The sequence below is a fragment of the Drosophila innubila genome (assembly GCF_004354385.1).
Source record: "Drosophila innubila isolate TH190305 chromosome 3R unlocalized genomic scaffold, UK_Dinn_1.0 2_E_3R, whole genome shotgun sequence".
In the NCBI taxonomy this organism is placed as follows: Eukaryota; Metazoa; Arthropoda; class Insecta; order Diptera; family Drosophilidae; genus Drosophila; species Drosophila innubila.
Genome location: NW_022995380.1, coordinates 16,046,511 through 16,053,265, shown reverse-complemented (window position 1 = coordinate 16,053,265; position 6,755 = coordinate 16,046,511). Strand labels below are relative to the sequence as shown.

Here is a 6,755-nt window from a genome sequence, read left to right as displayed (position 1 = left end):
CAACAATTAAAGTTGCATTACCTGCCACAGCCACAGCCACAAACGCAGCACAAAGTTTGAGCTGAGCTCGAAGTCGGAGCCTTAATCGGCACCTGCAGATCATCGAGTGATGCCGCAAAAGTGCGTGTTTAATGAATGTTGTTGCTGTTGTCGATTTCGCTATAACCCGTCTCCCCTTACGTGGTAGATTGTTCAGTTGGTCCGCTGATTGCCTCAGCATCTGCCTCTGTCCAGCGGGTAGCGGGTCGCGGTTAGCGGTGGGGCAACATCGCCATGGCGTTTGCTGGCGCTGCTTGCGACGTACATCAAAAACGACTTAAGGCCACCACCGGATCGGAGTACGAGTATACGTATTTGGAGGATTTTTCGCAGTTTCTAATGATGATGATGGCCGCTGGCAGCGGCACAAAATTGCTGGCACCATTGCCGACTCCATCAAACCTCAGTCTCCGCCGCAACGGCCTTCTCTTCACCTAATCTTGTTGTGGCAGCGGGTCAAAGGCAAAATCAAATGATAGCGTTATTAGAAACAATTTTACAATCATGAAATACGAGTACAAATTTGAATATTTATTACTTAAGACATTTGTTCAAGGTTGCTCAAATATTTGATTCTGATAATGCTTGGTATAAAAAAAAATAAATTGCCTAAACATTCATTGGGGAATTTCGTTTTTAAAGTTAAAAAAAATGTAAGCCGCCCGAGCAGGGACTTGAACCCTGGACCCTTGGATTAAAAGTCCAATGCTCTACCGACTGAGCTACCCGGGCATGTGTTTTACGTGTGTTCTAGAACGGTTCTGATAAGACATTTATTTATGTTAAACATATACCTCTTAACGAGGTAAAAGTCTAGTGAAAATAAGAAGTATAATTATATTCCCAAAAAAAAGCTTTATTACGCAGTGCCGATTTCCGAACTATATTAATTTATAATTATAATTTTTGTATACATTTATATATTTAATTGAAGATCGTTCGTCACGAAACTGGTTATCAGAAATTTTAAAGAATCTAAAGACTTTCGTCACTAGACTTTTATCTCGTTAAGATTTTGTTTTTGGGAGATTTTAAATAACAAATATTATCATAAGCGAAAACTATTTACTAAAATAAAGTACCTTAACTAATTGTATATTTTGCATTAATATTTATAGCTGCATGGAATATTGAAATATTTTAATATTTGATGTATTTATAACAGATTGGCAGCTAAACATGTATTCTTCGATATGTCTTCTGGGATAAATTCTATCCTCTCCTGTCTGTGTTTAGGGCAAAGTATTAAATAGTCTTTTTCAAATAATCCTAGCTACGTCAAAAATATAACTAATAACTTTAAACTGCAGTTTTCTAATTTTAAATAAGGTTAAAGTGAACTTGACTATTTCCTGTTACTTAAGCATACATCTGATCTCACCTGTATTCAACCACTTGTTGCCTCACTTTAGATATTAAAAAGCACAAGTCGTTTTCGTTGTTGTTGTTGATAATGCTGTTGTTGTTGTTGTTGTGCCAGCTGAGATTCAATTCCGTTAGAGTGTAAAGCTCGCGGCCGTGTGCGCCCCGAGGACTAGTAAACTTATGAGGGACAGAGATTTATGAGTTTTAATTTCCTGAGCTGCTGCTCAGCTCTCGATGCAAAGAGCGCCGAGCCGTGCCAAAGTCATTTGGAGTGTTGTACATCCGAGGCAAGGAGTGGAAGTATCTGTATCTGAGTATGTTGCTGAGGCTGTGTCAGTATCCATGTGTGGGCGTGTTGCACTGTTTAGCATGTGTGCAGTGTGTCAACAGACAGGATACAACCAGAGAAAAGAGAGGGAGAGAGAGAGAGAGAAGGCGAAATAGGGAGAGTGAGTGCCACATTACAAATGCAACGACGCTAAAAGGATGCGAGATATTTTGAAGTGCGACACGTAATATTCCGGTTGCATACACGCAATGGCGGCGACTGCCTGTCAGCACATCTGCAACAAAATGAGGTATGGCCCTGCCGACCTAATAACATTAGCCTAATGCCACAGCAGCAGCAGTTGTAGTTGTAGTTGTAGTAGTAGCTGCTTGCTACCTAAACAGGCAGCTTCTGGGAAAAGTGAAAGTGAAAGTGCGCCTGGGTCACTCAGCGAATTTCATGCAACATTGCGTGGCACAATGCCTTGCACTGCTGGAGATCGCTCCATTTGCATTTTTAAGATGCCACACGCATGTTGCACAGTGAATGCAAAATGCGAATAGCAACACAGACAGTGGCAGCGACAGCGACAGCTACTCGTAATATATGAGTGCACTCACTCAAACTGACTAAATTTCGAGCCCTTTCACTGGCAGGGACAACGACAACGACAGCCAAAATGTTTACCCTTGATCGATTGCCGTTGAACCGTAACGGAGCAACGCACGCGTAACAAATGCAATCCTCCTTAAAAGCAGAAATGTGTCACACGTTGGCGACAAGCTCCCCTCTTTTCTGTCCCAGTCTCAACACCCTCTTTCCCTCTCTCTCTCACTCTCTCTTTCTCTCTGCCCCTCGTTTCACCCTGATGCCTTACAATATAATGGCTGAATCCTTTCAGGACAACTCCAGCCCCGCCTGTTGTTTCTACTGTATGATTTTCTTAGTTTTTGCTTCGTTTTCTTTGCTTTTCATGTGTATTTTTTTGCTGTGTTCCTTCTGGTTCCGTCATTGTCGACGTTGTTGATGTCTCCTACGCAGCCGAGCAACTTAACGGAGCTCTCCCTTTGCCGTGGATTGTTGTTTGGTTCGCCTCAGCGTTTGCTTTTTATTATAAACTTTTTGCTTTCCCTAGAGTTTTAGTTTTTCCTTTTCCTTTGCCTTTTCCTTTTTTGCTGTGTAGAAAACAAAGATAAATTGGTTAATTTCCCCCAGCCATTGTTGTGCAGCCATCAATCGATGCCTGGCTCTGGTAATGGACTTGGCTGAGCTTACGCATTATTCCTGTTTCCTTGTCCTCTCAATTCTCGCTCTGTTTTACTCTTGGCTAGTTCCATTATTGTTTCGTTTCTTTTTCAATTTTGTTTAAAGAAAATTGTTTTGCTCTGTGACTGAAAGTGCCCATTAAATTAAACAAACACAAATTAGAACAACAATTGGTGTTTCTATTAACTGTCAGACGGGTTAACTACGAGTAGACTGTCACCTCTATCTATCATGGTAGTATATTAACACATCAGCTAATAAATCTTCAAATAGCATATATTTTAATCACACTTAATTTCATACGTCTGAGCAAATCAGAGTTTGGTGAAACATAAAACTATTCAATATATATACCCCTTTATTTGAAAAAAATAACTATAATTACGAATTATTCAATTGATTATTACAAGAATACATTTCAGCTAGCATTTGACCTTTAAATCTACTGATTGCCTGACCTTGTTCTATCCCACAGCGAGTAATTTGACAAAGGTCAACAAATGCAACCCTATTTAACTATTTCACCTGCATTTTAGAGCCTAACAGCTGCTCAATTTTGTAAAACTGTTAGTTTGCAATCGAAACTAAGATGCAGAGGGAAAAAATTAATTCAATTGGATTCCGAATGTATTTTGAGGTCAAACCATGATCAAAATGACATCCTGCTTGAATATCGGTCCAGATTTGACAAAGTTACGAAAGTATAAATCTTATGGTTGTTGTTACTCTTTTTTTTGTTTGATAGAAAGAAAAATTATTAATGTACTCAAAGAAACTAGCTGAAAGCCACTACATCTATTGCTAGTAATTAACGCTTATCCTAAGGTTTTAACCTTAAGCTTAGTTTATTAAATAAAATAAATAAATAATAAATAAATAAAGATTTTTTTTAGAAAAACGTACCGAAAAACAATGATCTTTAAAAAAATGTATTTCGGCTATGGGTCCGGGGTACCGGTACTAAAAATGAAACGGTTAGTTTAGGTTAGCTGTTCCTGTTTTATTCCCAGGTAACATTGGACAATATACAGTTTATCCTAATATTTTCCCATAGCTTCCTAATTACTCATCTCGTTGTTAAAGTGTTCATTTCGGCGTCTAAAATTGATACGTTCTTTGGCAGATGATAATTAAAAGTCAATATAGGGCAACACAGTCTACAGAAAGATAAACATCCGTGAGATCCCAGAACTTTCAAGATGTATTACAATCCATAATCGCTGAGCACAACGCTGTCAATCAGTCACTCGACGGCGACCTCATCGAGTAAGACGAAGACCCAGCCGAGAGAGAGAGAGGGACAGAGATAGAGAGAGAGAAAGAAGGAGCGAAATACTTGGTCTGAGCAGGAGACAAGAGAGTGGAATATGGATAACTTTTCGAATAGAAATTCCAAACTGACAAGTGTGCATCACACTTCAATTTCAGGACTCTGCCGCAAGTTGTGACTGTGTATCTTTGCATCTGGCACTGAGGTAAAGGCCCAGTTCAACTGAAGATTTGCTGGCAGCTACCGTTTCCGTTCCCGCTCCCGATTCCGTAGCCTTAATATCTATCCTGGACCTGGATGATGTCGGGCTAGAACAAAAAGTGTCGGTGTGTACAAAAAACGAAACGAAAACTGAAATACGGCTGCATCATTAAATTTAATATGATACTCATTTAATGAAATTGTTGCCGATTTGTTTTGGAAATACACGCGCGGTCTCTCCTTGGAGTTTGACGCCTTCGCCGTTGCCGTTGTCGTTGCCGTTGCCCTGGAGCTCTTGTGCCGCATGCGGGCGGTGGCAGTGCCAGGCTTTGTGCCCCATGGGCGGGGCAGAGAGTGCAATATTGCGAACATGGCCGGATAATGACGACAACGGCAGCGGACTGAGAACAGAGAACTGAGAACTGAGCAACAACGACAGTGACGACGACGTTGACGATGACGACGACGTCGACGACGATTCGGAAGGAAATGTGCACTGGCCGCAGGCAGAGTGTAGAGTGTAGAGTGGAGAGCGGAGAGCGGTTAAGAGAGAGGTTAAGGGAATGGCAACAGTCGAGCATCGTAGTTAGTGGCAAAAATCATTCTAATGACAGCAAAACGTAAAAAGCTCGGAAAGTGTTAAGTGGTTTCTCATTAAACTTTATGTACTGCCACGTCTGTCTGTCCATGTGGGCGGATAAGCAGTACCAGGACCAGGAAGAGGACAGGACGGGATAGGACAGGCCACCAGTATGGGTAGCCAGGCTTAAACGATTGCCAGACCAGCGTCATTAGCACTTTTAACCGCATATTAAATTTAGTAAAGCGTTGATTTATAGCCCAGTCTCAGTCTCAGCTCCTCACTCTCTCTCTCCCTTTCTCTCTCTCTCTCTATCTGACTGTCTGTGCATTACTAACCTGCCTCAAAGTTATAACCAACACTTGTACTCATATCGGAGCAGTTGCAGTCTGGTTCAGCCGACATCTTATCTTTCAATGAATCGTCGAGACAAATGACACGTGATTTTATTTGATTTACTTACATCTGCAGCTCAATTTTCAGTTTGACTTTTGCCTCGAGTTTTGGTCTTTCGGTTGCTTGAGGTTTTCTTATGGTCACACTTACTGTTACAGTTAACATAAACACACTCTTTCCCTTCCCCCGCTTGGGCACATTATCCGAAATGATTCGATCATTAGCGCCAGTGAGAGCAGTCATCGTTGTGCTCTCTTTGGGTCCTACTGGTAATTACTGGAAATGTTGTGACAATATTTTCTCAGCTTGTCTTCAAATTACTTCATTTCAATGGCTGGCAATAACCCAATGAAAGATTAAGATACTCTTAAGTATGTGATTTTTGACAACTATTTAAACAGTTTGTTTATTAATGATAAATGTGATATAAATTGATAACCTGTTAACATTTCATTATATATGTTTGTAATAAATAATATTTTTTCAATAATTGTATAAGCGTTGAATTAAATTCACGAAATTCTAAATTTTTTAAAATATTTACTCTGTAAGTCATTTTCTTAAGTTGCATTAATAAAATTACGGAATTAAAAAACTTAGTAAATATGACAAAATTTATAAGGATTTAAATATTATTATATGTAATAATTATAAAATCAGGAAGTAGTTTATTTTTTTATTTTTTATATAAATACATCAGTTCTAGATGCATTTAAGTATATTTCTGAAACATTTATAATTTCTAAAATCAAATTTATTCAAGATTCTAGGATTTCTAGTCCCTGAAAGTTTTAGTTTGACTTGATTTTTACTGCCACGACCACTAGAAGAATATTATGTGTTTCAATTTTATTTTCGTTTATTGTTAAATATAAAAAAATCACAACAATTTATTTAAAACATAAATATATTTTTAAAAAGTGTTTTGTTTATTTAATTTTATTGAATATCAGTAAATGAAGGAAAGATTCATTGGAATTGCCGCCGGCATGAAGAGATATCCGTAGCCTCTATAGGGTCCCATTGTCGGTGCCTACGCATGGCGCATCTGGCAGTCAAGCGAGCAACAACAACAACAACAATAACAACACACTGTAGCAACGGCGGCCATATTGAAAATCATTCAAGTATTTCGAATATTGTGGGCGGAGTCAGCGCTGGCGTCAAGTGCGCATGCGGGTGTGAGCGAGTAGACAATAGGCGTGAATGTCTTGCCTGTTTTTCTCGCTTTTGAGTGGATTCACGGCGCATGCGCTCTACATCGGGCAATGCTGGCAATGGTCTGCAGTGGTCCGAGTTCGAAAACTAACTGAATTTCGAAAGCTACGACGGTCGCTGGTGTCGAATAAACGGTTCGATTGCTCTCTCGC

The 6,755-nt window shown here is 39.6% G+C and overlaps 1 non-coding gene across 1 annotated transcript; it reads right to left on the bottom strand.

Moving 5' to 3' along the window:
* Nucleotides 1-698: 698 nt before the first annotated feature.
* Nucleotides 699-771, bottom strand: Trnak-uuu. The gene has a single exon. It is a non-coding gene; the product is annotated as a tRNA-Lys (tRNA).
* Nucleotides 772-6,755: the final 5,984 nt, after the last annotated feature.